Genomic DNA, 25,266 nt, shown 5'->3' with positions numbered 1-25,266 from the left:
CAAAGAACCGAAGCAACCAGGGGGCAAGAAGAAAGGGAAAAGCAAAAAGAATAAATAGGATGATTCGTCTCTTTAAAAATCTTCTAGAAAACCTTTTGGGAAAAAAAATCCTAGTCATCCATGTTTTATATGCGATGAGGACCATTGGACGAAAGATTTTCCGCATAAAGTTGGGATCAGGAAGTTCTTTAAGAGTTCAAATAACTCAACGGTCTTGACTGATCCGACCCAGAGACCAATCTAGTTAGTAGCGACAATGCTTCCCCATCCCAAGTGCTTATGTTGTCCATTTCGAAACAGCAAAATGATGCTTTGATATTGACAAGGAATAAAGATTATGGGAATCCACAGATGCCGAACAACAAGGCTGCAGATCAACCTAGTAGTTCAACAACAACTTCCACTGAAGTTGTGCCACCCATCATTCCTGAGATAACGATAAATCCGCCAAAGGGAGTAGTACACAAATCGACATTTAATCCTTGTTCCTGAGCAGCACTGAATTATAGTATAGTAGAGGATCTGGCCCAATCGCCATCCACTATGTCAACACTTGAAGTACTACAAAATTGCCCCTCCCAAAAGTAGGCTCTATTATCAGCAATAGGTGGGATTGACCCAGCGGATTCCAATCTTGTGGCCTTTAATCACAAAGGATACGAACTTCAGTTACTGGCTCAACTCGCTTTCCTTGTACAAGTGAAAGTCGCCAACAAAAATGTTCATCGAACAATCATTGATGAGGGGGCATCTACTTGGATCATGTCAATGAGTTGCTGGAAAACTTTAGGATCACCACCCTTGTCAAGATCATCAACGACATTAGCATTCAATGGACGAACATACACCCCGTACGGAATTTTAAGTAACTTGCAAGTTGAACTGGGGGGCAAGACAGTAGAAATTGATGTCGAAGTTATCGATGGAAACCTCGATTACAACATCCTACTGGGAAGGCCCTGGATTTATGCTATGGATGCGGTTGTGTCAACTTATTTTAGAAAGATTGTATTTCCCTTCTAAGGAGGAATTAAAATCGTTTACCAACAAACCTTCCTCCCAAACAGTTCACAAGTTACTAGAAGCATTCCAATGATCCATGGAAGCTCTCAATCGCTTCAAAATATCAGAGTAGGCCTCCTAAAAGACCCTACCCTAATGGCTACTTTTTCCCTACTGCCTCCATGTAATCTGGCGGAAGTGGCCATGGTGGAAACCTGTAATACGATATCTTCTATATCTACAAGGATTCAGAAGATTTCCGAAAATTTTGTTAGCATGGATCATCACCAGGTATTGCCTCCAAGCCCAATAGAAATAATGTAGCAATCAATTTTCTTGACGTGGGGGACAAAACCAAATCAATGCTCATCGAGTGTTTGGATAGATAGGTCTAAAGAATATGGCACCTCTTCAAATCCTTGGTCGCATGTACATTCTACAGACGAAGGAATCATTAAGTCAATGATGATAGGAGAGGCACCATGGGAAGATTACCACCATCGTTCCCATCTTCCGGATTACCACGAATATTATTCCAGCGACCTTAATCATCCTTCAGTTTTTTATTTTCTATCAAATACTATAAATACGGTGGGTTCCAAGCGAAATCTGTCCAATATTGAAGAAATTATCACCATAAATATCTCGACCATACCTAATGTTGTAGAGAATATTCATGTTGGCAAATCTTGCTCTTCTTCAGAACTGGAAATATATTGTGCTCTGTTTCGCGAGTTTAGAGATGTCTTTGCATGGTCATATGAAGAAATGCCAGGCATTGACTCGAGCATCATTGAACATGAAATCAAGATGTATCCAAATGTCAAACCGGTACGACAACGGCTTCGGCAGGTACACCCGAAGAAAGCCACTACCATCAAGGCAGAAGTTGAAAAACTTTTCCATGCTGGTTTCATTTACCCGGTTCCTCTAACTGATTAGGTATAAAATATTGTTCCTGTGATGAAAAAGCAAGGAACGATTAGAGTGTGCATTGATTATAGGGATGTAAATCAAGCTTGTCCAAAGGACAACTACCCTACACCCTTCATCGACCAGATAATTGATGAATGTGCTGGATGCGAAATATTTTCATTCATGGATGGATTTTGGTGTATAATCAAATAAATATCCGCCCACAGGACCAGTCAAAGACTGCAGTTATATGTCTGTGGGGCACATTCGCGTAACATAAACAACCTTTTGATTTAAAGAACGTAGGGGAAACTTTTCAGAGGGCTATGAATTATGCCTTCCACGACATCAAACACATCATTCAACCATATCTTGATGATCTACGGCTCATTCGTGAAGGCAGAATGATCATCCGCAGCATTTGAGAGCTATATTTCTATGTTGTCGACACTACAAGATACGAATCAATCCAGAAAAGTGTGTGTTTTGTGTCAGTTCTAGTCATTTACTTGGTTTTGTAGTTTCTAAGGATGGAATTTGACTCGACCAATGTAAGGTTCAGGCAATCATCGATATGCCTCCACCTTCAAATTTTCTTTAGATTCAGAAACTCCAAAGGAAAGCAAACTTTCTAAGGAGGTTCATTCCAAATTATGCCAAACTTGCTAAAGGTTATACGTGTCTTTTGAAAAAAGAAGTGCCCTTTATCTGGGATTAGGTTGCGCAAGCTTCCTTTGATGCTCTAAAGGAATCCCTAATAAAAGCATCATTAATGTACACTCCTGACTATAAAAAAGACTTTAACCCATATCTAGCTGTAGCGAATACGACGATCGCAATGGTTTTAGTTCAAGAAGACAATGGAATCGAACATCCTCTCTATTATTTAAGTGAAAACTTAAATGATACAGAAAGAAAGTACTCCTATGTTGAAAAGCTGGCTCTTACAGCTATTCAAGTAGTACAGAGATTTCGACACTATATCCTCTTTCACAAAACTACCATTTTATCAGATTGCAACCCTATGACTTACATTATGTCGCGTCAATTACTTGGGGGCAAAAATTCAAAATGAATAGCCATTTTGCAAGAGTTTGATCTAGAATTTGTAAAATCCAAATCAAAGAAATCTCTAGTTTTCGCGGAGTTACTATGTGACTTTCCATCGTCGTCCAACGATTCAACATCCAAAGCATCAATTGTGGATGAATCTTTGTTTCTGATATCATCGAGTGATCCGTGGTATGGAGATATAATCATCTATCTCCAAACCCAAACATATAGGCCTAATACCTCTCACTCATAACAACGATATACTCGATACCAAGCAAAAGACTACATGATCGTCGGTGATAAGCTTTACTGTCGTGGTATCGATATAGTTCTGTGAAGGTGCCTTACCCATGAGGAGGCCAAAAAAGTCCTGAGTGATTGCCATTCAGGCACGTGTGGGGGGCATCAATCTAGTTACGTTACGACGCAAATATCTTACGAGCAGGATACTTAAGGCTGACAATGTTCAAAGATTGCATAACCGCACGCAGAAGTTTCCATGCCTATCAAATCTTCGATTGAAAAACCAGAATACCACCCACACCTCTGCATCTAGTGGTTGCTGTTGGGCCATTCCCCAAATGGGGAATAGACTTCATGACATGTATCCCCACCTCGGCTGGGGGGCATGGGTATATCATAGTCGCAATTGACTATTTTACAAAATGGGCCGAGGCGATGCCTACATTAAACAACTGTGGTGAAACAGCTGCTCTTTTCTTTTTCAATCATGTAATCTCTAGATTTGGTGTTCCACAAGCTATAGTCACAGATAATGGATCGCATTTCCGCAATCACATGATGGTTGAATTGGCTACCAAACTAGGACTGTCCCACGACAGTTCTACTCTGTATTATCCGCAAGCTATGGGACAATTTGAAGCCATCAACAAAGTCCTGAAGCGCATGCTACAAAGGATGATTGGAGTCCACAAACGGAGTTGGCACCTAATCCTATACTCAGCCTTGTGGTCATACCAGACATTGGTAAGAAATGCAACCGGATTTACACCCTTTCAGCTGGTGTATGGCCTGGAAGTGGTCTTACCGGTTTAGTGTGAAATTTCATCTCTCAAGCTCGCAGTCGACCTTCTCCCCGGAACCTCAGAGGAAGAGGCTCGTTTCTTAGAACTAATCCAACTGGATGAAACCCGTCGTGATGCCGCCTTGGCTAACGAAGCTCATAAGAAATGAGTCAAGGTGAAATTTAACAAGAATGTCAAACTCTGTGTCTTCTCAGAAGGTGACTTGGTCTTACTTCACGATCAAGAATTCGATAAATTGGGAGCAAGTAAGTTCCAATAATTGTGGATGGGTCCCTAGATTGTTAAACGAGTATTAGCAAAATGAGCCTACGAGCTAGTAGATTACGATGGGATTCCATTGTCACAACCCCGAAATGGGTTGTCTTAAGCGTTACTATGCTTGACTAAGTGTAGTAATCTCTTTATATGCTTTTGTTATGTTTTTGTTTTCGTCAAGAGTGATCGTTTTGGTTAGGTAATCCACTTTTTCATTTGTTGCATATTTCGGACCTATTGGAATCATTTGTTGGATATGTCGATGGAGCTAGTCGTAGTACGTGGAACTTATCTTCTACAGCCTGGGCAATTTTTGATCCAAGCGGTGAGTTAGTGAGTTTTGAAGGGGTATGTATTGGTCGGTCAATGAACAACATCACTAAATATAGTGCGTTGATAGAGATTCTCTCTGATGTCATCGCACATGGAATACACTGACTTATTGTCAGGCTAGACTCACAACTCGTCATCCTACAACTTACTGGCATCTATTCCGTTCGGAATCCAGCTATCTATCGTATGTTCCTAAGGGTCAGGATTTTGGAAAGGAAGTCTGATTCTATTCAATATCAACTCATTTCCATAAACTTAAACACATTAACTGACTCATTAGCAAATTATGTGTTAGATAGACATTTGTAGCATTTATAAAAGAAAAAGGCATCAACATTTGCATTAGGATCATATAACTTAACCAAAATAAAGCTCCGAAAATAAAAAAATATATATATAGCTGTTTATAGTTTTTACAAAATGTTCTGTGTCCAGGAAAAAATCAGTCATACGACCCAAAAACTCAAAAATGCAGGAAAGCACCCTAGACTAATGGTGTTGATGATAACAAGTCACTGCCTGTGCGATCATACGAAAGAGCCTAGTCCATCGACTCAGCACGCCAGTAGTATGGTGTTGTAATTTCAGAGGTAACTCATGGGTCCTCACATCCGGAATACCAAGGGTGAGACCCTCGATCTAATCCTGCAATACTACAAGGGTCTCGGCTACGTCCAGATCGCGAAGGAAAACCCTCCCTACAACCTCTCCTGCTGGAACGGTAGTTGCTACCCTCGAGTGCACTGCTGGTCGCAGTGGTCCAATATATGCACAAATATATGAGTTTGATTAGTCTTGATAACATGTAAAAGAAAACATAAGAACATTATAAAAGCAATAAACAAATATATGGTCAAATCTTTTTACCTATAACACCCCACTGCTCGCCAGCCGACAACACCAAATCTGGGTCACCCCGGAAATCCATCCCAACATATGGATACTTGGCATAAACCATTTTCTGATGGTTGAAACACTCAAAGAAGGCATCACATAATGAAATCTGCGATTGACCAGCATGTCTGGCAATAAGATCAACCCATCTCTACATCCGTGGTTCCGTCTGTGCTGGCAGTCCGAGTGAAATGTACTGTGGCTGCATCAGTGGGATCCTCTCCAAGGCGAAAACGGTTAGAATAGAACCATAACCAAAGTTTTTGGATCTTCCGTTCTTCAGCTTGGCAAGTTGTTCTTTTATAACCGGAAGTACTACATCACACCAGTTGAATACCTTTGGTTAATGCATTCTAAGGCATACTGCATATAGGACCTATTAGCCAAGTGAAGAGCCACGCTACCAGCCAATCTAGCAAAGGTGAATAAGATAGTCCTCAAGGACCGGTCAATGACATCTCAAATACTGATCTTGCCGTCCCTTCTCAGCTGAGATCCATCTCTACAGAATCGACGAATGTAATCCCTCACGGATTCACCCCCATGGGCGGATCCTGATAGTGAGAGAGGGGCACAATGCCTCGATAAACCGATCAAGAAGTAGATATCCTCAAAAGTAAAAAGGATGGATTTACCTCTAATCTGGAACACTTGGTTGGTAGGATTCCATGCATCGAGAAGATATTGCAACAAATTGATTTATTACCTCATGCTGGATATGCGGAAGAACTTGAGCAAGCCACAGTTTTGCAATGCAGTAACCGTACCTAGATCATGTAAGGCAATCATATCCTCTTCTTCATGCTCATGTTCACACCATGTAACGACCATCTTGATTCAATGAATCTCTGAAAAAAAAACAAGGGAAGAATTAGGATCCCGATTTGGGCAAAAACAGGAAAAATTTCCCTGAAAAAATAGTGCATAAACTTTCCTCCTTGCGCCCATCGCACCCTAGATGTGTATAGGGTGGGATGCATACTAACTGGCCAATGGCCAGCTCAGTGTGCATCACACCTTTCGATGTATACTAGGTGCGATGGGGAGAGAATGAAATGTTCAAACCCTTGCGGCCCAGAAAAGTGGGAAAAGATGCTCAGAATCAGAGAAGGAAAGAATTCAATTGAAGAGCTCAGGGTTAGCTCCTACCTGGTCTAGACAGCGCCAAAAATAGTCCACCAAATCTCCTGAAATCAGTTGATGAAAATCAAGGGGGAAAACAACTCCAGAGCTCCAACAATCCCAAATTTGAATGAAATGGTAAAAATGAGAGGTAAAAATACTTTTATGTTACTTCTCAGGTAATTCAAGTAAGATGTTGGTTTTTAACTCATTTTTCAAGTATGTATTTACATTTCTAATCAGTTTGATGGAGCAATTGAATAGGTAGTACGACCATCAAAAGAACATAGTGTTAATGGTGAATTGAACATCTCTGACTATTATCACGAGCAGGTTTACGTGAAGTTCAATCTTGTTAAAAAATAAACCTAGCAATGAGCATATGTTCCCCAAGAGTTCAAGCTCATTAAAAAATGAACCCACCTTTGGTAATTAACCTTTGTGATCGCATTGCTATCAGCTTTTGAGCATTGGTCATGTTCTTACCGTCACCTCCACTTTTTAGCTGATCATACGCCTCCACTTGATTGTTTACCCTTTTGAGGAATAGCTGCAACGAGTGATTCTGTTAGCCACCTTCTTTACATTACCATGATTGAAAAGTTACAAACATTACCTGGAACCAGCTGCTACCCGAAAACATCACTCGTTCCTAAAAAAACGAGTCTTTTTTAAGCTCTTTTTAGACTCGTAAAATATAAAAATATTGCCGAGCAATTGGCCTCTCCAGCTCGTTAAAGTGATTAGAAGTGCCATCCCTCTTGTATTTTAATCTTTTTGGACCTGAGGGATCATTACACGAAAATATCAAGCACTTGTCTTTTTCGGCTCGCTAAAGTGATCGGAAAATTCATCCCTTTCGTATTATTTTATACTTTTTCGGACTTAAGGGATTATACTACAAAAAAGGACTACTGGAGTTTCCTTTCCGTCTCTTTTCAGAATCTATAAAACTAAAAAGGACCTAGTTATCTTTGTCATTAAACTCGTTAAAACAATAGCGACAAACTTGTCCATATGGACAAGAGTGAGTTTCACTATCGCTAGGCTCGCTAAAACATAGCGACAGGTTTGCCCGAAGGGAAAATTATAGAACAAGAATATGTTATCCTCCTCAAGCTTGAAAAAAATAAAGAGGTACTGGTCAGCAATGACTGGGGAAAAATTGGGAAGAAAACTTGAAGAACTTCATTGGTAGCAGGTTTCTCTTGAACATGACACTTTCACTCCATCACCATGATTGAGTTGGGTTGGGTTATTTCGTTCACCAGTCATATCACCATTGGTCCTCTGTTCCATCCATTTTTGGGATTAATGCTACCAATCCATTTCACTGTCGTCGATATGTTCAAGAGAAGTCGCTCAGAGAATTCACCAACCCAACTTATGCCTCATCCACTGCAATACCTTCACGCTCCATTTTTCATGACTACCACCCTAAACCTTGTATCATTAGATCGTTTTCACCTCCACAAAATCATTTGCTTCGTTTTGTGTCGTAGATGTGGGATTCATTAAGCCCTCCTACGACGGGTCACTTCTTGTCGACATCAGCTCATTATCCAAGAAGTTTACCTAGGAACAACCCTTTCAGTACTTTGAAGCTTGCATGCCTCAATGGCAAGTTTCTCACTTCCTGCGATAGGTTTACATCAATGTCCTTCGACCAAAATATTTTACGTGGTTTTCGACATCGACTCATGTATTCACACCACGTGAATTGTACTGCAGTACCTTGAGGGTCATTATGATTATTGTTGATTCCTCTCGTTCCTGTTAACATCTCACATCATTCGCTGGTAATCAGGCGATGTCTTTCCATTTTTGATATCAGAAAATCTTTTCACATGGATCGACTTATACTTCGGGAAAAGATTGAACAAGTTTGAAGACCTCGGATCTAGTTTAATCCATCTGTGCTATGATATATTCGGGAAAATAAAGACATCAAGTGTACTCCATAGCTACACAGATAATCATCCAAGCTAAGGGATGATGGCTCTAACAGAATCATCAGTCTACCACACAGACGATTGTCTGTCCTATGTACATGAAAATGAATTTAAAAAACTGAGCATGGGAATGCCTGTCTCAGCTAGATCATGAAAATATTATGAAGATAAAGTATTGTATTGTATCTTATTACAGGTCACCTTCCAGTTCAAAAAACCTTGGATCCTCATGATAAAGCATTTCACCCGACATTAGAAGATTTAAGACGTCATGCTTAGGGGGCAACTGTTATAGACATATTTGGGCACTACAACCCCAATCACATATGTCCATAAATCAAGGGTTTCTAAACCCCTAAAAGTGTTGTTCCATACCCTAAAGGATCAAGGTCAACTGATTATATCATTTCCCAGAAGTTCTCCCTGAGAAACTGCTCAGAACTGGTCAAAACTGGACCATACAGACCGCTCCATGCTGAGGGTGCATCCCAAAACCAAGAACTATCAGAGAAATGAAACTAATCAAAATCCCAGAAGCTGAATCACCCCCCTGCAAATATCTATATATGGATCCCTCATCCTAGAGATCCAGAGGCTGGAATTTTGTATTTTGTAAGGAAGTGTTGTTGGTTTCTCTGAGGAGCACTATATTGCTGGGTGATCTAGCTTTTCATGAGGTGAAGAGGGCTTTCATGATGGGAGGATGGTGCTGGATCAGGCAACTAGGTTGTAATCCTCTCTTCTACTACTTCTATCAATAAAGCTATTTGAGTTTTCCTCCATATACTTGTCTATCTCTAAATCTTGTATTTGTGTATGAATTTGTATGGTTAATGTACATTTGATCCTATATTGTTTATGGTTATATATCTCTATGATTTGATGGTATTTTGCTGCTTTCACTCTATAGGTGTTCTTTGAAGCGAGACAAGTGAGAAAGGAGTGGCGAAAGCTCTATCAAGGGAGAGAGGAAACAAGCAAGGAGCCAAGCGAAAGACTGAGGTTGGTACTCTCTGCTTCTCTCTCATCTTCTCTCATAAAGGAAAACACAAGTAACTTTTAATTGTTTTTTTCTAAGATAGCTACCCATCTTAGTGGGACTAGCAGCTCTGAATAGACACTAGTTTTCCCAGAAACACCAGTGCTGGAATGTAAAAGACAATTTGCAAGTAAATCAAGTAAAGGAATTTTCACACGACTGAAACAATCTTAAATGCTGAAATGAAATGATATGTTCATCATTAGATGGATGGCTAACAGTCTAACAAGTGGGCCCTTGCAGAGTTCTATCTTCCTCCTAATGTTCCTTCCACACAAACAACTTGTTCTTGCACTATTGCAATCTGCTTGCACTAGTGCAGGTACAATGTCTTTGTGTAAAAGTATATTTGACCTTACTTACTAAAGACTTATGTCTTAGTGAAGGTGCTCTAAGCCTCAGGGCTTAGAGCACTTTGTTTCTGTGATAAGAGACTAGCTCTTGCACCGAGGCAGAGTTTCCTTCACCTAGCTTCCAAATTACTTTCGAAAGGACTGAAAGATGTGCTAAAAAAGAATTGCAACTGCAAATGAAATCCTGAACTAAAGTATCTGTGGAAAAGGAAATGATTTAATTCATTAAATCTTGCAAAGGAAATAAACTTCATGAAATAAAATCAATTCAAAGGAATCAAACAGTAGTCCAGGTGATTTGCATGTGTCAATTAACTTTGGTAATCCAGTCAAAATGCTTATTTTCTTTGCAAGTATAACAGGCTCATGATAAGTCTATGCAACTGCTTTCAGATCCTCTAAAGATGTACCTTTATTGTTGAAGATAGTTACTAAAGTTAATGATTCATTCACTTGCAAAATAACTATAAATAATAGGCAGGTAAGTAATTTAATGTTCGCTGCAAAACGATGGACTAAAATAAAGTGTAGGCAACAACATGCACTAGTGCAGGAAAGATTTCCTTGCACGATCCGATCGAAAGCGAGTTAAGATAAGGATTGAGAGTAAAGAAAATGCGAGAAAGGAATCTCATAAATGAAATAGACTCAGCTAACTCTCAAACCACAGATCCGTTTCACACTTTAACTACAAAGAAATTTAAATTAGAATCTCAGAAATAAATATTAAAATTGTAACATCACACAACTGCAAAGCAAATATTCACACTGTCTTTCTAAGTAACGGAAGTACGAGGAGTAAACAAGCTGGGTTGGCCGGGCCCTAGCCAACTATCTCGTTCCCCTTCTAAGGAACGAAAAAGCTCAGCACTTCAAATATACATCAAAGATAAATTAGACACCGTGTATGAAAATCATGGCAGTTTTCCTGTATTACTTGATTCGGAAAATGTACATGACATAGCAAGTCCAGCCCCATAGCTGATGCGATAACCAAATTACATAGAATGAATTTATAGTAAATGGTTTTCTAGCTAATCCTACCTATGATCTATATCTTATAAATCCTTTCAACCCTAACCATTTTCACTAATTACAGACCTTTTCTTATTCAAGCCTTTCAGCCGAACAGACTAGAAACCAGAATTACAAAATCGGCTAGAAGTTACAATGCACATGTATCTCGCTTGGCCGTAACCTAACTTTGGAAAACATTACCTGATTGTGTGCCACCTGTTATCCTTATTCATTTCATTAGTAACTAAACTCGGAGTCAAGGATCGAGACCTGTCCTCGTCGAAGATTTGGCTCTCGGAAATCTCAGACAGTCTTGGTGGTGGTGCATGAATCTACCTGCACTAGTCATACTCATTGATAATTAATACTAAGTTCCATGATTACTCTAGGAAATTAATATGAGTTACAAGAGGTATGTAAATAGGCATGCAATCCATATAAAAATTATTAATAAAGCACTGTAATAAATTTTAATGTAAAATATGAGCATGTGCAGGAATGGGTAGTTATCTTGGACTAGTGTAGGAAAGAGGGGTCTTTATTGAGATAAAACAGAGGCTAATATTTATGGAAATGGGGTAGAAATAGGACAATTTGGGACACCAACATCCTCCCATCCCTAAGATGTTGTGTGTCCTCACACAATGTTTTACCTTCTGCAAAAAATCCTCAAAAATGAATGGCCAGCTTCTCAATCCTGAACTTCAATGTTTATTCCTGCGTTCACTATATTCGAATTATTGTCTCGGTTTTTTCGCAGCTTCTTAGTCACCTTCTTGAGGCGTTTATAGAATTTGGAAGCCTGATACTTCCATACCTTTACTTGTTGCTTCTGCCTTTTTACCTCTGCGAGTAACTCCACCTCGCTCTGTTTCTGCCAACTCTACTCCTTCATGACCTGGTTCAAAGCCTCCAGGTCATGAACTTGCTACTCTAGATCTACTATTTTGTTGTTGAGGTAGAGAGTGGAGGGTGCTGTGCTAATATCTTTGGGTTTGAATGTCTTCTCTACCACGTACTCGAAACAGGTCCCATCATCATCAAGTTCAAGGCTGTCAAATGTCTTCCTTATGATGTCGTAGAGGGTTTCTACACTCGGGTTTTTCTTGTCACTGAGGGTTTTGATGCCCTCCACAGTATTTGTGCCAAGGGTTTCAGTACCTTGTGTGCTCAATTCCTCAGGGCTCTTAATACCCTATTCTTCCAGTTTCTCAAGGGATTCAACACCTTGTCTTTCCAACTCAATAGGGGTTTTGGTTCCCCGTTCTTCTACAACCATAGGGGCTTCAGTACCTTGACCTTATAAAACCGCAGGGTCTTCAGTACCCTGACCTTCTAAAACTGCAGGGTCTTCAGTACCCTGACCTTCTAAAATAGTAGGGGCTTCAGTACCCTGCTCCTCGAAATCATTGAGGGTCTCCATGTCTGGTCCACTGAAATTATCAAGGGTCTCTACATGTTGTTCCTCTTCATCCTCATGACCCTCTACTTGGACTTCTCCAGTATTTGGTGTCGTCTTCCTGCTCCTTAACCTACTGAAAAATATTGACAACATGACGTCGTCTTCTACATTCTGTTCATCTTCCACAGTGTGTGCCACTACATCTACAAGCACCGAGAGATTATGAACTGTAGGGGAAACTTGGGGTGATTCGTCAATTACAATCGGAGAATTTGACTAGTTCGTCCCTTTGGAGATAGACTTCCTCCTCACTGAGGTTTTGGTCTTCCTCTTCTTTGTCGTGGGTGGAGTATTTCCAATGGCCTTCTTCTCTTCTTGCACTGGTGTACTTTCACTTTGCTGCTTGGCAGGAGACGATGTCTCTACTTTCCTCTTCTTACTTGTACTCATGCTATTAGACTTCTCTGCACCCCTCGTTTGAAAATTTTCTAGAAATTCTCCCCATGTTACTCCCTTTTCTTCTAGCCTCTTCTTGACCAAAATCATGATAGGCTCATTATGGTAGAGCTTGGTTGTGACTTGGCTTGTGTTTCCACTCTGCACGCCCTTCGCCATCTTTTCAAGACTCTTGAGCAAGTAGTAGGGGACATTAATCAATTTTCCTGGCTCGAAATGTAGCAGCAATCGAAGGTGATATATAAATGCCAATGTATATCGTCCTTCCCCTATTACGAATTTTTGTAGTATAAACAACAGGTCTCACCACTTCTTGATCATGGAATTCTATAGAAGTCCCTTCCTCTAGTCAACCTTAATTTTCTTGTCAACCACAAACCGACGCCAATGTTTCTTCACGGGCCACTCCTTTTTAGACCAGTTCTCTCCTGTAAGTGGCAGGCCTATGGATTGTGCAATAAAATCTTTTGTAATTTTGAACTTCAATGACCTGACCCTAGCTCGACCTCCCTTGAATGTCCTTGCGAACTCTAGTACCACAGCCATGTCGAACCCATCAAAATTCTAAAGGAATGGTAGGAACCCAGATTCTTTCAATAGTGCAACATTGTTCCTGTACTCTGTAGTTTTCTCGATCTCCTGCAAAGACAGTGGCTCACTCCTCATAAGTGCCATTTCGAACTACACTTCACCCTCTCTGATCACACCCTCGAAGGAATTTCTGAGTGACTCCAACATTCGCCGAGAGTTTTATGCCAAAGGTTCGTCGGCCTCCGTCTTTTTAGACCCACTCACCTAGCTATGATGAAATAGCTCCCCCATATCAGGTGTTGATTCATGTCAGCCTGCTACGGGTGAATGATAATGATTGGATGCAATGGCGGTATAGGCAGCGATGGCGCAATGGTTATAATGATCAGATTATGGGTAAGCTAATAATGGTCAGGAAATGCAAAATTATTTCAAGGAGGGTGAATGCAGGTTATTGGACAATAGTACCATTCCATAGTCAACATCATAATTTAATCAAGACATACTTCAGCACCTATTGAAAATATTAGATTTGAAACCCTATACATATTGCACTTTAAATATTTTTCCTAGGTTAGAAAATAATGAAACAGAGCATTAATTAAAACATGGAATTCTATAATATATCAATACACATGTACAAGAAAGTACATGTCCATAAATATCCTTGATAAACCACTCTAGGGCTATGTACATTTTACTTTATTACATAGTCAGTTGTGTTTCTGTACTAAACCTACCTGCAATGTTGTGCTTGCACCAGAGACTTTTACCAAAACAAAGAATCTGATAGGACATAGTTCTGTAGTTGGACTTGAAAAATTTGCCTCATTATACAAGAAAAATTTATTCGCCATCCTTTGCTATTTCTCGAATATGCCTTCTGGATTGACTGCATCAAATTATGTGATCAATTTATGAGGGAATAAAGAAGTGGGAAAGGGGTAAAAAATTTAGAATGGGAAGGAATATTACAACAAGGATTTTAGAAACGATATCACCAAGAGGGATAAACAAAATGGGATGTGGAAAGAATTCAAGGGAAAAGAGGGATTTTATGAAATTGGGCAATGGTTGTTTCTTAGAAGAAAGAGGAAGGTAATTCATTGGGGATTTCAGAAAAGAAACTAGTGGGAAATTTTGAAATGGGAAATAGAAGAAAGACAAAATTTTGACCTTGAAACCTGCCTGCACTGGTGCAGAAAAAAAATAACTACAGCGAGAAGTAAGCGTTTACCGGGATAGAAATGTCCATGCTAGTTACCCCAAACTTGGGGCTAAGTGCTCGGTTTCATGAACCTACTTCTTGTTGGTAGCCAACATATCTAAAAATCAAGTAACATTCCCTTTTTATTAAAATTTTGATTTTCCTGCCAACATGCTGGTTTTCAGGTTGATCCTTCTGCAATCATGTTACTCCATTGATTTTCATAATTATAGGATTTTTTTTTTCTTTTTATACTTTTTATTTTTGTCATTTTTTCTTTTATTATTTTTTCAATAAGGACAAGAAGGAATCAATTCTTCAATAGGTTGGTGTTACCACGTACCAACTTCTTTTCAAATGGTTGTTGGACTTGCTGCATAAAATCTCCTTTAGTAAGGGGCTGAAAATATACCTTCAATCTATGCCTGTTTACCAGGAACACAGAATTCCTTCCATCAATAGTTTTGACTTATATTGCTCCATTTTTGAACACTTTGACCACCTCATAGGGTCCCATCCAGTGAGTATGGAATTTCCCTTTAAAATATTTGAATCTCGAATCATAAAGGAGTACCCAATCACCTGGTTGGAATTGATTCTTCTGAATGGACTTGTCATGCCACTTCTTGCGCTATTGTTGAACCAAGATGTTCTACTGAACAACATCCCTTTGGAATTTATCTAACTCGTTTAATTATAGAAGATGTTGTTGTTGTGCTTTAGAGAGATCTAGTCCCAATTGGACTGCAGTCCTGAAAGTCTTGATCTAGAATTCTATCGGTAAGAGGACCTGTTTCCCATCCACCAGCTTATATGGTGTGTGTCATGTGCTATTTCTCCAAGTGGTTCAATAGGCCCATAATGCTTCTAGTAATTTTTCAGCACAATCCTTTCTGTGCATGTTTATCGTCTTTGTGAGGATGGACTCAATCACCTTATTTGTGGACTCCACCCGAACATTTTCTTGTGGGTGATACGGTGTAGATTTCCTATGCCGTATTTTGTACTACTCCATAACACCCTGTACCAAATTAGAAATAAATTGCTTTCCATTGTCAGAAACAATTTCTCTCGGCACACCAAATCTACTAAAGATTTTAGTAAAAACAAAATCAACAACAACTCTTTCAGTAGCAAAAGAAACAACTTTAGCTTCTACCCATTTTGTAACAAAATCTATACAAACCAAAATATGCTTTTTATTTGACGATGCTGGATTTATTGGTCCTACAAAACCAATGGCCCATTTTTCAAAAGGCTCAATCATAACCTGAAGACATAAAGGAATTTCATTGTTTTGATTAAGCTGGCCAACTCACTGACAGCTATCACACCTCTTGACATATTTTTTAGAATCCTTGAACAAGGAAGGCCAAAAATAACCAACTCGTAACACTTTGTATGCAGTCTGCTTATCGACGAAGTGACTCCCACAAGGTTCATCATGGGAAGACTCTAAGATATCAAACACTTCTTCCTCTTTTACACATCTACGGATAATGAGATTTGCTCCGGTGTAAAAGAGGTCTCCTTGGATCCAGGAATATGCAACACTTTTCTGAATGATATTCTGCTTTTCATGGGCGGATAAGTGAGGTGGTAATTTTCTGGTGACTAAATAGTTAGCTATGTTAGCAAACCATGGAGATTTTGTTGGCAAAGCAAAAAGATGTTCATTAGGAAAATCCTCATCAACAGGAATTGCTTCACCAAGATTATTTAATCTTGAAAGATAATCTACTACTACTATTGGCTTATGGGGGCCTGACCTAGGTTCAAAGTTAGTTAGCCAAACAAATCCCTACACTATTGGCCATTTCAGCATTAGCCCGTGGAGCATAGAGTGAAGTCTCAACCGAAGCAGTATGGGGGGATGCTGGAACAGAGTTTCCGCACCCTTGAGATGGCTGTGATGTTGGTTTAGTCCAACTATACTTGCCTTCATGAAGGTTGCTTCGCACTCTATTCCACCCTTTAGCACCCTCGCGAAGTGTCATAATCAGCTTTAGTGCAACCCTAACTAGGGTTTGATGTCCTTTCGCGCTGCTAGGGCAGTGGACTGCGCTATTTCCCGAAATAGACTAAGTGTCTTACTTATCTTATTAACATATCTTAATTATCTTTCCGTAACCATATATTCTAACTTGTGTTCACTTAACCAATATAGTTTTACTCATTCGCGCATCATATAAGCATTAGAAGTGGAATTCATATCCAATATAATAGATGCATAAATAGGAAATAAAGACGCAAAAATGATATAAATTTCTCTTTATTAATACTTGAAAATGATTACAGACTCGACTCGCCCTATGCATTTAGTTGTAGGTGGTCCGCGCACTCAACTGTGGACTACTAGGCCTTAGCACACTTAGCTACAGAGCTTCTACCTACGCTACAACCCAAAACTTAGACTTACACTTCAGAGCTATCTCACATACATCATATCTTCATCTATGTATTATTAGATGCCATTGACTACTTAGAGCCTCGCTCTATTTATACAATTCCATTGTTTGCAGACCATGGGTAGATCTTCTATAGTTGACATTACGTTATCAAAATAAGGGTGGAAAACTCTATGAATCTCTTACAACTACGCACTCCGTGCCCACAAATGCGGAGTCTTTACATTGGAATTACAAAATTGGACCAAAATCTGGGCTTTAAGCCCCAAAATTTCCCTTAGGGGATCCCGTGCCCAACAGGCCCCCAACACAAACATCGTGACTTGCCCTCGAGTTACTCTGCAGATGTGGAGATCTTAGTGCGAAGACCTCCTAGCTCTATTTGGATCGATGCAATTTCGACATCACACTGAGCGGCTGACTACTGGACTTCCTCCACGCTCTGATTGGTGGCCGCTGTCGTTGATCTACTACCCTAAATCCTTTCCTGAGTTGCTTGCAATTGCGCGAGCTTTGCTTCAATGGAGGTTGTTAATGTATAAGCCTCAGCGATCCATGGTTGTAGGCGCTCTTTCAAAACTGCCTCCTTATGCTGAGCGACATCCACCTGTTCTTTGAACACCTTTGCCTGTTGCATCCTTGTAAGCCTCTGTGTATGGGAAACAATCTGTGAAGTCCCTTTTACCTCATTGTACTTCTGCTGTAGCTCATGCGCCTCTGTCTCTAGGCGCTCTATGTCTGGGTCCTCCTATAGGGTGGTAAGGACCTCAAATGACTGCTCGAACATCTTCATGCAGTCTATCACTGCACTATCAAATGTCGCCATTTTTGTTGTGATCACAGTGGTATGTTGTTCTCTGACTTCTGTTATGCTATCTGAAGGTTCAACTCTAGCTGAACCCTGGCCATTTCTTCTCTTGCGCCACGCACCCCTATGGCTAACTTACGGACATGCGCCTCCACTGGTTCCTCTACTTGGATGGCCAACTCTAGGACCATTTGGTAGGCTTCCTCCAAAACCTACATTATCTGTTTGTTTTTCTCCACAGACTCATTGCGTTGTAGGCTCAACTACTCAATGTTGATGCATTGCTCGCTCATTACCTGTAGAGAATTATTCTGCCTGGCCCAAAGTTCTGCAATGACTCCATCTAGTATCACTATTATGTTGGTCACCCTGGCGTGCATCATTTCCTTGGTAGCTGAAGTGCCTACTGCAAGGCTATTGGACGCAATACCATCCTCTAGAGTGTGCACTTGCAACTCCTATATTTGTGTCTGGAGAGCCCCCAATACCAACTGCTGTTGTTCCTCAAACTGTTGGAGGGCCTCCGTGGTGACATCCCTCACCGTTTCACCGATATCATGTAAGTCCCCTTCAGTAAGGGTGATAGGGTCGAAAGATGTCTTCGATGCCTTAATTTTCTTTCGCGACCCTACTTGTTCTCATGGTCACGTATGTTTTAGTTGCATGGACATCATCTATGGGTCCGCCCCACCTTGTTCTATATTGGTCTCCAATTTGGGTGAAGGTGACTTTTTTCCTTCACGCTCTTCATCTGTTGTTTTCTAACATTTATGGGCCAACTTTGCAGCGTCGTGCGTTTCCTGGGCCTTAGTCGTTGTTTCTTCTTTCTTGTGCTTTTTCACTAGCTGTGCCATCTGCATTTTTGTCTCTTCCTTCTTCCATTGCATAGCGGACTTCTCTGCCTCCACCGCGAAGTCAGTTGGAGCGTGCCACTCCGGTGGCCAGGGCTCAAGGATCGCAAAAATTACATCATTGGTCACTGAGTATGGTAACTTATGCCACGTCTTCATAGGGTTCTTCCACGCCCTGATGAAGACATGGTGGAAGTCGACTTTGAACTTCGAAAAGCTCTGCAAACTGTTGTAGACAATGGGTAATAATCATGGCTTGCGATTGATCCCCATCTTGATGTTCATCTCCATTAGCACCCATAATATCTTGCTTTCTCTGATCCGTTGTGCGTCCATGGTTGGCCATAGCGAAGCGTACTTCACTGCCTCTAGAAGGTCCTGCGCGATCGATATGAACTGGCTATCTTTGGGCAACTCCCATGCCACCATTACTGTCAACAATAGGAGCCATGCGTAATGAAATTTTTTCCCTGCTTTTGTGCCTCATGGCAATTCGCAAGGAACTCACCGCATAAATAGTTTTCCCAGTTGAACTGGACTCCTTTTGCACATTGCGCTGCTAGTGCAATCACTAGCATGGGCACCTCATCTGCGTGGCACTTTCGCATCACCTTCCCTGCCGAATATCTGTGTCGCAACCTTGATTGCTGGGTTGTTGATGCTGGAGATGGCATACCCTTGCTTCTTCTTCTCTAACTTAAAATTCTTTTTCATGGCCTCCACGATGGCCAACTCGTCACTTCTTCCCTCGGAAATGTTTGTTGGATCCTCCCCTGAGCAAGGGAGCAATGTAATTCGGTGAATCAGATGGTCTATGATGGGGATGGGCTTCTCCAGCCACAAGCACCCATCATGTACCAAGCAGAGCAACTACCTAATAACAAAAACAATCACTAGGGTGCAATGGTAATGCGTCACCCAAAGCAGGTTTAGCAACCTAGATTTCTCTACACCTCTGAGCCATATGTGCGACTCCAACTCAATCATTCCAACCAGTGCATCCATCTTCTGGCACATTAGCTTCATAGTTGCTAAGTGTGGGAACTTTTCATGTTCTATGAGGTCGCAATCTTCAAATTTCAATATAGGAACTTGTCCCAAGTGTGCTCCTTCAAAAAAAATATCATCTAGGAGCAGCGGGGTTTGCAGAGAGCTCTTGCTCCCATCTATATGCTTTGGAACCTTGGCTTTACCCTTTCGCGGAGGAACATATTACGGTAGCCTAATGATAGGGTCCACACCTTAGGTTTCAACATCCATATCTACATCCTCTTCTTCCACTAGGATTTCTTCAAATTCTTCCTCCTCATCGGCCTCCAAATTAATGGGCTTCCCCTTTTACTCCAATGTGAGCTTGGTCCTTAGTGGATTTCTGGGGGAGACGTGCAACGATATCATGGCCTGCTTATCCTTTTTAGGTCTCGGCATGTGTCGTGATTTAGGGATCTCATCGATTATTCCGGCGCTCTTTAGGGCTTCCACTTCCGCAATTTCCTGTGTGGCTTCCCCGGCTCTCATTACTCTTGTGTCCAAGGCTTCTTCGGGTGCTGACATAGTGCTATTCCATAGGTCTTTTAGTGTACAACGAATTCGCTTTCAGATTCTCGAATAAGTCTCAGTTCATGAATTCTTGAGCGTGCAAAAACTTAGTTCTCAAATGGCTAAGTGTTGTTTGCTGGATAGCCATTTGTAATTTATAGCACCTTTTGAATTTGAATTCGATTGTTGCCCCCACATTCGGTCCATTAATGCTAAATTGGCGGTAGATTTTTTAGAATCTAGCCCATAAAGTTTGCCTTAAATGCCTGCTGCCTGCTCCATTTGGTCTCAAACCAAGAATCAAATCATGAATAGTGACTGTAACTGTCACTTTCTGTTAGGGTCCCACCCTAACCCGCTTATTTATGTAGTGGGATAGAGTCATAGTAAAGAGTCAATAAAGCCCATATTAATAATTGTAAGTGGTTAACCTGCAATTAATGGCGAGACCACAGTTAGTTGCGAATGGGCCATGGTATTAGATAGATGGTATTAATAAAACCCATGGTATTGCATTTATGAGTCATATATAAAGGATAGAGACTCCCTGCGAGGAGCATCGTGTCTTAATTTTGAATCGAGCTCTGCTCTATTGGAGGTTTCCCCCTCGAAGAGGCAAGTGAACATTACTTTCTGAATAATAAAATATTTGGTGTTGTCTCTCACTATTCTATGTTCTGGGTATCTTTCTTCGCATATTCTATATTTGGGTATCTTTTTGCATGTTAAGAGCATAAAAAGTGGCATCAGAGCACTTTCCAGGGCCGGTGGGATCTCCATTTATTAGCAATTTCTTTTTTTTGCTAGATACGTGTTCCGACATCTTTAAACCACGGGATCTATCATTGAGTGCATAAACCTGCAGATTTGGGGAGGCATGCATGCAGGAAATACAAGAGGTGGTCACACTTGTTGTACTCCCTTGTAACCCCTGTGGGTACCCCTCGAGTAGTAGCGCATTAGACAGAATCGCGTACGGACTATCTTCCAAGTACCTTCTGGGTACATCGGAATCCCCTTAGCTCCTCTGCAACCTCGCCATAGATAAACCATCGGTCGTCTTGCTGCTACATTACACCGAGAATAGCACTCAGAGAGATTACTCAGCCATATGATAGGGTAGTCGGGTTGTACGGCTAAGGGTATGGTTGATCCTCCTTAGTTAGAGCCCTGAAACATTAGGTCGAGTACTACTGTCATACCATTATGTATATTGCGATCTGTAGCACCTGACACTCCTCGAGACCATAGTCCCCTTTTCTATCTTGGGATAACGCATCATCTCTGCCAGATCCGCTCTCGCAAAGGGGTGCAGCAGCAGCAGACATCAGTCCCGCAGTTTCGAGGTAGTGGACCAGCCATTCCGATCTATTAGATCTATTAGATCCACAACAACAATCTGTTATGCCGCTCAGAGCTATACGATCCGCCATTCAGATCTCTTAGATCCACCGGATCTGAGTAGTTGTGTGGGGTTCCTATACCGGAGCATGTTTTTCGTAGGACTTTTGGCAGCATTGACATTTTGAGGATTCAGCTACTGCAGTATTCCTAAGGAAGGAGTAAAACTCCGTTAGGACGACGAGCTGAGCATGGTGGTACCATTCAATTCTTAGTGAAAAATTTTTTGGGCGGTCCCAAATTTCAAGAACATCAGGTCGGTGCATGGTAGCAACTAGAGCTCAAGCTATGGCCAATGACAGGATGGACAGACTTGAACAATCCTTGCAATCCCTCCAAATTCAGCTTGACAGACTAACTAGCATAATCCCGAAGGGCAAGGAGGAAGCCCACGAGGAGGCGTATATTGGCAATGGACACTGTGAGGGTGAGTCTAGCCACTCTCTTCACCTCTGGGGCACCCACCAACAATCCCGTCTGCGACCTCCCAAGTTGGATATGCATAAATTTGATGGTTCTCACCCGGTAGCATGGATAACACAAATGGAGCAGTATTTCAATTTGAATAACATCTTAGATAATGAGACTCAGCTTATGCTCGAGAGCATGTACTTGGACAATGAAAGGTGGCAATGGTGGGAATGGCATCAACGTTGCAATGGAAGTTTTGTGACTTGGACCACCTTCAAAAAAGCTCTTACAGAATGCTTTGACTAGGAATCTTTTTTTTTGGGTCGTCTTACTAAGCTTCGACAGACTGGCACAGTGGATGAATATGTTACAGCCTTTGAAGCCTTAGCCTTCTGCACTAGGGGTCTCTCAGATGTGTTCTACACAGAATATTTTATCAGCGGTCTTAAAGAAGCCATAAAAGCCCACATCCTACTGCACCACCCTCCCACATGGATGGAGGCTTCCAAGGTAGCTCATAACGTGGAACGTGCGTTAGCAGCCCAGTATAGTCGCCCAAATTTCACCGCTAAGGGTCGTGCCCCACAGGCTCACAACACGACTCAAACACTTAAGGTTCAAAAGGTGTCACCTGCAGAAATGGCCGAAAGAAGAAGGCAAGGATTATGTTACTACTGTGATGAAAAATACTCCCCAGGTCATAAATGCAAGGAGCCCAAATTTTTTCAAATTGATGCCACTGATTACAGCTTATCGGAGGAAGATCCACCACTTGAGGAACATGAGGTGGTAGAAGAGGACAACCAAAAGGACAATGTCCTTGACGAACCAGTTATTTTGTTGCATGCTTTGGCAGGGATTTCTTCACCTCAAACTCTCAAAATCAGAGGTTTTATTAAACATCGCCCAGTAGTAGTCTTGATTGATAGTGGAAGTACACATAATTTCATCCATCAAAAAGTCGTGGAAGCAGTGCATTGTTTCATACGAGCAGTTTCTAACTTCCAAGTCCAAATTGTGGATGGGGGCACAATGAAATGTGAAGGCTGCTGTGAAAATGTCAAACTTCAAATGGGGGATTATCAGTTGAAGACCCACATGTTTGCCATACACATGGGAGGGTGCGACATTGTCCTCGATGCTGAATGGCTTCGCACTCTTGGGCCAATCACAATGGATTTCCAGGAGTTATATATGTGTTTTAAGCAGAACAACTCCACAAATACCCTCCGTGGACTCCAGGCGGGAGCTCCCTCTATCATCAACTCGCATAGGATGGAAAAATTGCTAAAAAAGGGCTATCGTGGAGTTATAGCTCAATTTAATGCCATCTAGGCAGTCGAAACCAAGTCTCTGCCGATTCATCCTGAGATGCAACTGATTTTAAATAACCATCTGCCAATATTTGACAAACCTCATGAGCTTCCACCCTCGAGAGGGGAACATGATCATAGCATCACCTTGGTTCCAGGGGCCCAACCCCCAAATGTGTGCCCATACAGATATCCGTTCACCCAAAATAATGAAATAGAAAAAATAATCAAGGAACTTTTGGAAGCAAGTGTCATTCGTCCCAGCATTAGTCCTTATTCATCACCTGTGGTCATGGTGCTCAAGAAATATGGGGAGTGGCAGATGTGTCCAAACTTTAGGGCCCTCAATAAGTTGACAGTCAAAGATAAATTTCCCATCCCGGTGGTTGATGATTTGTTGGATGAACTCAATGGGGCTCAATTCTTCACTAAGCTAGATCTTCGCTCAGGCTACCACCAAATTCGCATGAAGGAAGTCGACATTCCAAAGACTGCTTTTTGAACTCATGAAGGCCATTATGAGTTCGTGGTCATGCCATTCGGTCTTTGTAATGCCCCATCTACTTTTTAGAGCCTTATGAACCACCTTCTCAAACCATATCTCAGGAAATTTGTCCTTGTCTTCTTCGATGACATCCTCATCTATAGTTGCACTTGGGCCACACATCTTCAACATGTAGATCTACTCTTACAATTGCTCCGCAAGCATAAATTATTTGTTAAGATGTCCAAGTGTTCATTTGGCATGGAAGAAGTTGAGTATTTGGGCCACATTGTGGGGCGTGAAGGTGTCAAGGTGGACCCCAAAAATATCTAGGCAATGCAGGATTGGCCTCAACCTAAGACCTTAAAGAGCCTGAGAAGATTTTTGGGTCTCACAGGCTATTATCGCAAATTTGGCTGCAATTATGGTCGCATAGCGAAGCCCCTCACTCAACTCCTGAAGAAAAATTCATTCTTCTCGAACGAGGATGCACAACAGGCATTTACAGCTCTCAAAAAGGCCATGTGTTCCACTCCAGTCTTAGCACTTCCTAATTTCACCAAATCTTTTGTCATTGAATGTGATGCTTCAGGTACGGGTATTGGGGTGGTCTTAATGCAGGAAGGGTGACCTTTGGCCTTCACAAGCCAACAACTAAGTGGGAAGAATCTAGGCCAATCTACCTATGAGAAGGAAATGATGGCCATATTACATGCAGTAGAGACCTGGTGACCTTACTTATTGGGGTGACGTTTCCAAATCCGCACAGACCATCACAGTCTTAAATATTTTTTGGAGCAATGCCTATCCTCCCCATAACAAAATAAATGGCTCACCAAAATGCTGGGATATGATTATGAGATCATTTACAAGAAAGGGCAAGAAAATAGTGTAGCAGATGCATTATCTCGTCAATTTGAGGAGGAAAGTACCCTACTAGCAATTTCCCTTCCCATTCCAGAATGGATTGAAGAGGCTCGCAGGGAATGGTTTTCACATCCCGGGCTCTCCCAACTCATCTCTCAATTGTAGGAGGATCCAAATTCCACCAAGGGCTACTTTTGGCAGGATGAGATTCTTCGCTACAGGGACAAATTCGTAATATCACCAACATCCACCCTCAAAAGTCGCATTTTGGCAGAATTGCACTCATCCCCCATTGCAGGACATTCAGGCTTTTAGAAGACGTATGCTAGCACCAGAAGATCATTTTTTTGGACAGGCATGAAAAAGGACATCCTTAATTTTGTAGCAGAATGTGATGTCTGTCAACGCCACAAAGGGGAGACTGCCAAGCACAAGGCACATTCCAACCATTGCCCATCCCAGCATCAATATGGATGGAGGTTTATATGGATTTCATTACAGGTCTTCCAAAGTCAGGAAACAAGTCAGTCATCATGGTGGTTGTGGACAGACTTTCGCAGTAAGCTCATTTCTGCGCCCTACCCCACCCGTTTACACTGACTTTGGT

The sequence above is a fragment of the Pinus tabuliformis genome, chromosome 3_1 (genome assembly GCF_031772625.1).
Source record: "Pinus tabuliformis cultivar Carrire ecotype Pingquan chromosome 3_1, CPIR1, whole genome shotgun sequence".
Taxonomy (NCBI): Eukaryota; Viridiplantae; Streptophyta; class Pinopsida; order Pinales; family Pinaceae; genus Pinus; species Pinus tabuliformis.
The sequence above is the reverse complement of the archived record's forward strand: the minus strand, read 5'-3'. Positions refer to the sequence as shown.